Genomic DNA, 9,496 nt, shown 5'->3' on the forward strand with positions numbered 1-9,496 from the left:
CCTATCAAGTATATGTTTCTCTTACACATATTGTTTGTTAGTAATAACCACTTTGTGTACCTGGATACATTTCTCGTGGTATTAGTATTTGGTTTAGATCCTAATGGGCTAATCCCAAGCTTTTCATATTAAAATCCTAAGCTTTTCATATTAATTTTTTTTTAAAGAAACGCTTAACTTTGTGTTAATGTGAAGCATGCATGACCTTTTTTCTTTTCCAGTTTGACACAAAAACATTGGATTTGATGTAATCAAAATTTTTTTTTGTTCAACGATGAAAGAACGACACTGGTCCTTCCTTTTATTCTAATTACTATAATTGGAAAGCAAACTAGAATATATAACATATCTAAAAATCCGTGCGTTGGAATTTTACAAATTTTATCTCGTTGGAAATATTTTAAAGAAATCTAAGCAATGAGTACAAACAACAGTATCAACTTTATAGTTTGTTTATGAAAAAATCGGAGGTATTTATCCATTTAGCCACAACTTTCGAAAACTGAATGCATATCCATTATGCAAACCACCACAAAGGATGCATAATACATGATGCAGCCATATTACGGTTTATGCATCAACTAATTTTCCGTTTCAAAAAAATGATACTTTCGCTCCATTTTAGAAAAAATGATACTTTCACTTTGTTTTAGGAAAAGTGATACTTTCATCCCGTTTCAGAAAAAGAAATACTTTCATTCCATTTCATAAAAAGAGATACTTTCACTTCGTTTCAGGAAAAATAATACTTTCACTCCGTTTTAGGAAAAGTGACACATCTTTTTGCTTTATAATTTTGTTTTACATATTTACAAGTCTGACTTCGTGTCATTATGGCGGAACTAAATTATAAGAACAAAATTTAGTTTTGCGTTAATTTTTTCGGTCGGCCGTCCCACCATGACGGCAGTCATCTAGTAGTTGTTATAAAATAGTCTACGGGGAACTATCGACAATTTGTTTTGATAAAAGAGTGTAATAAATTCTATTGGCCTTCCGATTATATCAGATCTTCGAACTAGTTTATTGGGACTTGGCAGACTCCGGCTGAAATTTTCACACATAAAAGAAGAGTCAAGTGGGACTTGCCAAAATTGCTTATTTAATGGTGCACGTCGATGGACAAACTAGATTTCTAACAATGGAGAACAGAGTATATTGGAGAAGATTAAGCTGGTCATCCTAGACTTGGACAATTGTCTCAACTTGAACCGTGAGTGGCTCCAACGACCATGGATGTCTCCCAACATCCGGAAAATGATTAGTTTTTTCAACCTTATAAATAACACCCTTCTTCGAACACTCAACTCACACTAAGTTTAATCCTCTTTACATTTTTTTCGCTAAAAATCCTTTTAATTCTTACTTTACTTCTCTAGATTTCTCTACGAAAATGTCTCAATCTCAAAATTTCATGCGAAAAGGAAATGAAAACCCACCAAGGAATAAACCTAATATATCTTTATCGACGAGAAAATCAAGTTCGAATGAAGAAAATAATCACAATCTATATTTCGGTCCAGAATTATCCAAAGCTCTGTCTACAAAAATTGAGCAAGATAGCTATGCTCAAAACTAAGACGTGGTTGGTGTGAAGTTAAAAGAAGTTTATGAAAAGCTACCTAATGGTGCTAAAATTATTGCCGGTAAATTTCCTTGGTTCACTTTGTACCAGCGAAGAAACACCAAAACAAATTGTTGTTTGTATTTGTGGAACATTGGTGGTATACTACACACGTTTCATTTTGAAGACTTCAAAATAGGTATGTAAATATTTTGACTTAAAGTTTACATACAATCAATACGAAAATGTAAATGAAATAAAAAAAATGTTAATGTTTTTCCCCAACTCAATTACTAGTGTTTATTTAGGATGGACAGAGGCGTCACGAGCTATATAGGTTGGTACAGCCTATGATTAGGTTCTGCTATCTTAGTAGAGTTGTATATTTGTCTCGATGTCGCGTCGTTGGGTTCCTCGATCATCCAGGGTTTATGGCGCATTTTTGAAGTGAATGTAACTTGAGAAATATGTGGTTCAGTCTTTACTTACTTTTTTTTTGAAGAAGTTCTCCAAAAGCTTCGGTTGATCTTCGCCATAAAACGGTAGAACGCAATGATGACTGCAGTGATGTCCGTTTCTCAACTACATCTTTTATCCTAATCCGAGACTTAACTAATTGTATACTCACTATACCAAAATCAGGATTTTATCACAGTGTAACCTGTCACAGTTTATTTTGCAGTCACTGATACACCAGTAATAAGTCTTATAACAATTATAATTGTTAATAAATTTTGTATTTGTGATAATGATTGGGAATTTTTTTTTTTTATTAGTAACAATAATATTTGTTGACAAACCTAAAAAATAACATAAGAGAATGAAAAATATTGCAATAATATCATCCTCCAAATATTTTTAGAATTTAAAGCAATAAACCTAAAAAATAACATAAGAGAATGAAACAAAAATAGCTATGTGTAGTCACAATCATCACTATTCAAAGCACTAGTTATTCTTCCAACTAATCCAAAAAGAAGACATCCTAGGCATCTAAACTTAGTTTTCCTTGATGATTTCATACCTCTGAAATGGTTCATCAAAGTAGGAGTCACTGATATCCTTGACTCTGTTGACCGTAGAGACACCATGTTCAAAGGTTAGAACGTTGACTTTTCGATCAATAGTGCGAGCATAATGACGAGCCTTTGCACAATCAAGGATAACTTTCTTCTGATCTCTGATCAAGATATTTTGAGTACCAAGGGTTTTCGCATGTCCATCAATAAGCTGGTTTATCTGTAACTGAAGGTTACCCAGTTCGTTCTTAACTTCATTCTGAACACGAATCAGATCCTTGACAGATTTACCAATCCAAGTGTTATATTCTTTTGTTTCAAGCATCTTCTTCCGTATAAACTCTTGACCAGAATCACACCCTTTGAGATCATCCTCAACCATAGGGTTAACTTCTTCTTTGGGAATAGTTTCCATAAGGCTCCTTTCTGAAGAAAAATGAACCACATATAAGATAAGATTTATATATGTTCGTGAATACTCTGGCTAGAAACCCTAAATATCCTTGAGGAGATATGGGAGTTCGTGGGCTGACAAACCCAAAAGGCCCTAAAGAGGTATATTATACAGCATCCAAAACTTCCACCATCAAAAGAACAAAGTGACAATGAGAAGATCATTACAAGAAAGGATATACAAACTAGAGATAATATATCACAAAACTTGAGCATGTCTCAAAATCACATCCTTGTATCTCTCAAGTTAGACACAAGGATAGATCATTCTGCTGTTAGGTAGCAGAGGGAGACATAGTATCACCATCGGTTTTGAGAGAATAGTTGTAATTTCCTCTCGGATATCTTTTCTCAGCACTTCTAGTCCTTTCACCGCAGCTTCCAGAAAAGAGGGTGTGACTAGCAGTCCTTTTGGGAATCACATGAGAGAAACCTTTCTGATAATAAAGTCTAGGACCTCTAGAGATAAGTTCTAGGGGACTTTCCGAAATTCGTCTCCACACACTAGACTTAGATTTATCAGATTCAATCTTATAAGCACAAGAATTTACAAATGTCCTGTGTTGATTTCTAGGAGAGAGATCATTATAAGATGCTTGGTTTCCTGTGAAGGGAATCTTCACTGTAGTAGTCGTTCGACTATTTACTCCATTGACAGTATAAAGAAGCAACTTGTGAAGTTCAGAAACACGTTTCTTCCTAGCAAAGCAATGAATATCATAGTGATTTCCTTTTCCACAAAAGGTGCATATTCGTGGAGGAGAAGTAACAACGGGTACTTGTTTAAACTTCATAGCCACCGGAGAAGATTGTAAGTTGTGAAAACTTTTCTTGACACAATCTTCTTTTAGAGAAAATTTCATTCTGTACAGTAACTCATGAGAATTAATTTGTGCAGAAGAATTTTTCTTTAACACAAAGTTTTCCTTTTCCAAGGATTTGCACTGTCCACGGGCTAAGACAAGCGAAGCATCAAGTTTCTCCTTCTCAACACGAAGTTTGTCTAGATCAGATGAATGCGTCTTGATCAAACAACTTTCTCTAATTGAGCCTTCTTTAACCATCTTTTCAAGATCACATATCTTTTCACGCTATATATTGTTTTCTTGAAGAAGTTTCTCAATTTCCTTAAAGAAAGACCATATAATGTCATAGAGCACTTGTTCACGATCAATAGACTTTTCAAATTCATCAATGAGTTTTACATGATTCTTGAGATCAACAAATTCTGTAGAATTTTTTGAAATTCTGGTGAGCTCCATTTCAGCTTTAGCCATTATGTCCAATGTCTCACTGGAAGAAGAATGATTCACACAAGATGGGACATTCTTCTTACCTCGGGATTCGGAAGAATCAGCTAAGGAGTGACCCTTTGAGGTATTTCCGAGACTTTTGACAAAGTTGACAGATTTAGGAGACATATTGGTATGCGCATGAGGTTCTGTCCACAAAGTCAGATCGCTACAAACACAAACTGATGAGGTCTTAACGTGTTTGCCTGCTCTGATACCAATTGAAAAAGCAGGGGTCTAAATCCACCACCCAATATTTCGCTTAGAAATCTGTATGACTAACTCCGAAATACTTTGCTAGAGAATCAACTAGACAGTCAGACTCAATCTAGATAAAAAGTATCTCAAAGAGTTATTATCTTAATCTCTCGATTTGATTTCTACTCAAGCTAAAATCAATAGCGAGTCTTGATCAAAGAGAGATAGCTTGGACGGTACCAAAGACCAATGTCCAAGGATCAATCAACTACAATCAACAACCAAAAGTTGGATTAGAGAAGTTGATGATCACGAACGCACAACCTGTATTATTTCTATTATATAAAATATAATGCGGAAAAAAATAACACAGACACCAGAAGTTTTGTTAACGAGGAAACCGCAAATGCAGAAAAACCCCGGGACCTAGGCCAGATTGAATACACATTGTATTAAGCCGCTACAAACACTAGCCTACTCCAAGCTTACTTCGGACTGATCTATAGTTGAACCCCTACCAATCTCCCACTGATGTAAGGTTGTACTCCTACGCCTATGATCCCAGCAGGAAACTGCGTACTTGATTCCCTTTGCTGATTTCACCCACAATAAAGAGTTGCTGCAACCCAAAATCACAGACTTGATAATAAACGAATCTGTCTCACACAGAAAAGTCTACCAAAAGGATAAATATGTCTCCCACAGATAAAACCTAGGTTTTGTTCCGTCTTTAGATATAAAATCAAGGTAACAGGAACCAATTGATAATCCGGACTTATATTCCCGAAGAACAGCCTAGATTAATCAATCACCTCTCTACAATCCTTCCTGACTACACAAGCGGATTGTCGAGGAATCACAAACAGTGAGACGAAAATGTTTGTGACTTCTTTATCTTGACTATCGGAGAACTCTCACGATATCAAGCCAATCAATCGATTGTACTCGTACGATAGAAGATGCAAGATCATATCACACAACTACGATAAAATTAGTATCGGTCTGGCTTCACAATCCCAATGAAGTCTTTAAGTCGTTAACTCGAGTTTAGAGAAGAAACTCAAGAGTTAATGGAGATCGACTCTAGCGAGAGCACTAATAGCACATAGACGTGTGGGGATAGGTTTGCTCAATGTTATAAGTCTCCTATATATAGCCTTCAAATCAGGGTTTTGCCTTAGGTACAAAGCAAACTATATTCACCGTTAGATAAAAACCTGTTTAGATTCAAGCCAATATCTCTCAACCGTTAGATCGAAAGACATAGCTTGTCACACACACTTGGGTACACGTTTACAGGGTTTGAGAAAAACCATTCCTAAACGAGTACACATATGTTGGTTCAACATGATAACCCAAAAGGTCAACCATATGAGCATCTCATATTAATCATGTTCTTCTTCACCATAACTAGTTCAATTGACTCAAATGAACTAGTTAAGAGTTGTTCAATTGCTATGAGATCTTATGTAACTACACAAGACACAATTGAAACAAAGATGATTCGATTCGATTAGAATCGGCTCATGAACATTATAGCCACGGTTTGCATAAAGCATTCCTTAATAATTAATGTTTCATGTTCAGAGCACATTTTTAGATCATAACCTCTTAAGCTCACAAACAAGTTCGCGGACTTAAGTTAATCGGTTGAGTTTTTTAAACTCAGCAGAAATTCTCGGGTCGAGAATTCCGTCAGTTCGCGGACTGGGTTCGCGGACTTAACACACAAACGAGTTTTGGAAATCCCAGCAGAAATTCTCGGTCGAGAACTTCCGTCAGTTCGCGGACTGAGTCTGCGGACTGGGTTCGCGGACTTGGCAAAGCCAATTCCACAATCCTACCGATTTCTCTTGATCAACAAAGTTCGAAAACTTCGGTTCAAGGAATACATGGTTATGTAATCTAAACTCTCATTTCAATCATTGAAACATTCTCATAGGACGTTATATAGCCGTTATTCACAAACCATTTTTCGTCAGAGCAATTTCCAAATCGATTAAAACATAACATGACATTCTTCACTAGGTAAAGATGAATTTGGCTAAAGCGAAAGCTTACCAGCACATATTTCGAGAAATATATAGGCGAGTTAAACTCGGCTCGAAATAGCAAATGTGTATAATGAAAGTCTATATATCAAAACGACTTTTGTCTCAAGAATAGGAGATAGAGTGAATAGACTTTTGAGTGACAGATAAGTTCAAGTCTCCACATACCTTTTAGTCAATGAAGGTCCACCAATTCCTTGAGTAGTCCTTCGTCTTGTATGATGATTGCCATAAAGTCTTGAGCTCAACTACACTTTCTATCCTAGTCCGAGACCTTTAGATATATAGGCTAGAAATCATGACTTATAGTTTTGATCACTAACATTGACAAACATGCTTGAGATAGCAACGCATGCGAGTTTGACCGAGCAATGCTCTAACAATCTCCCCCTTTGTCAATTTTAGTGACAAAACTATTAATACATATGGAATACAAAAAATAAATAAATTAACTTTTGTAGCACCCATTCTACATGCCTAATCTTCAACATTACTCGAAATCTTCGTCACTTACAAGTACTCCAATGATCCCAAAGGTTGTAAGTTTAGCATCATCGTTGTTGAAAATTCGTAGCTATAACAACAAGAAAACAATAGTTCTCAATCATTGTTATACAGTGTCATAGTATCATTACACAGCGTCCAAGTCCAATTGTATAACAACTTCAACAACAATACTATGGTGATATGTATCACTCTCCCTTAGTCAATACTCCATCTCACATGGAAACCACTCCCCCTTACATAATGATCCTAAAACCATATGTATTTGTAGTGTGAACTACATATTAATTCTCCTCCTTTTGTCAATAAAATTGGCAAAGGTACAAGAAAGGGATCCTAATGAAATTTCCGAAAGAGACATTTCATGACCAAAAGAAAGAAACACATATCATCTTATTTGGATGCAATCATAAAGCTGAATCTAAATGCATTCATCAAGGAGTTTAAAGATACAAGATAACCCCTATAATATTCCACAGCCGCACTCCCCACAAAGATTTGGCAATTAAGCGCAAGTTCAAAAAGAACTCTCCCCCATTATATGTCATTCCCGAAAGAACAACAAGAGCGACCTTAATTTCGAAGGAAAAGAAGGATTTGTTTGGATATAACAAATCACATACAAGTATGAATTTGAATCCAAAGTACTCAATTAAATTAACCATAAGATAACCAATGATTAATTCAATTGGAATACACAACCAAACTAATCACAAAAGTAATCAATTTAATTGGTCATACTCGACATAAGAGAATCTATGGAGCAATGACTAAGTTAATCATGAAAATAATAAACCCAGTCAAAAACGCTCAAACATAAGAAGACTTATGGAGTCATAACTAAATAACCAAACAAGATGATTAATTTAGTTCAAAAATGCTCGACACAAAATACCTCACAAAGCAACACCTAAGCTAATAATAACTCAGTCGATAAGGCTTAACATAAGACACCTTATGGAACAACACAGTATATACACAAAAATTGTGGATCGGAGATCGACCTAATACCGTGGAATAATCAAGGACTCACTCTATTTTCCATCACCATTTGCACAATGATATACAATAGACATAATCCTTGAAACAAAATATTTTAACCTATCTTCCATCAATAATTGACAATATAGGCTTAACTTTTGTATTTGTCAAAAGTCCATTCATTCTTTTATCAATACATGCATATCGACATACGAAAGACTTTACTTTTGACAAGATATCGGACGGTCAAAGTTCACGGACGTAAACACACATATCCCATAACAATATTGCAATATATAAAACCATAAAGATTAATACTGCAAAAATCATCTTCCAAACAAATTTAGAATTTAAACCAATAAATCTAAAAACATGAAGATGAAAACGTTGGACATAGCTATGTGCAATCACAATAACGGATATTCCAAACTCTAGTTATCCTTCTAACAAAAACAAGAAAATAGAAGATTTACTAGGTAAAAAAGAAGAAAATCAAAGTTCGTTGAGAACCTCATATCTTTCAATGAATCCATCAAAGAAGGTATCACTGATTTCCTTTATTCTCTTGACTGTGGACACACCATGTTCGTGAGTTAGAACACTAACTTTGCGATCAACAACCCGAGCAAGATGTCTAGCCTTGGCGCAGTCCATGATGAGCTTCTTTTGATTCCGTATCAGAATATTCTGATTAGCAAGGATTCTGGTCTGACCATCCAAGAGTTGGTTTATTTGCAGTTGAAGATTTGCAAACTCGACCTTTGAATCGTTCTGAACACGAATCAAATCCTTGACAGAATCATCAATCCATGAGTTGTGATCTTTTCTTTCAAGCATCTTCTTTAGAACCAGCTCTTGAATTGACTCACGTCCTTGAGCATCTTCCTCCATATCAAGATGCACAATCTCTTGAGATTTTGCAGAGTTCTCCATATAATTTCTTGTTAGGGATGACAAGACACAATATAGAGTAATATATATGTGTATGTAAACAGGGGAAGAAAACTCTTGTTTTTGGAAACCCTAAGAACTCTCGAGAGGAGAACGCGGACGTTTGTGGACTGTTAGCACAAAAACTCGCACAAAAACCCAAACTGAAATAATATACGACATACTTGAGTATTTCTCAATAAATTTCCTTGCACCTCTCAAGTTAGAAACAAGGAAAAGAATACCTGGAGTCAGGTGGTAGAGTGGAAAATAATCCCACTATGATCATCGAGAAAGGAGTTGTATATATCATCTGACAGTTTGATCTTCGTGTTCTTTGCCTTTATTCGGTTTTCTTTCATCCCAGAAGAGTAAAACACGGTGTGTTTATCATATCCGTCAGAAGGCTTTCTCTGAGGACTAAATCTAGGACCTCTTGCAACTGGTTCAAGAGTATCAGGATAGAGAGGGATCCATCTTCTAGACTTAGATTTACCAGAAACA

Source organism: Papaver somniferum, chromosome 1 (genome assembly GCF_003573695.1).
Source record: "Papaver somniferum cultivar HN1 chromosome 1, ASM357369v1, whole genome shotgun sequence".
Lineage (NCBI taxonomy): Eukaryota > Viridiplantae > Streptophyta > Magnoliopsida > Ranunculales > Papaveraceae > Papaver > Papaver somniferum.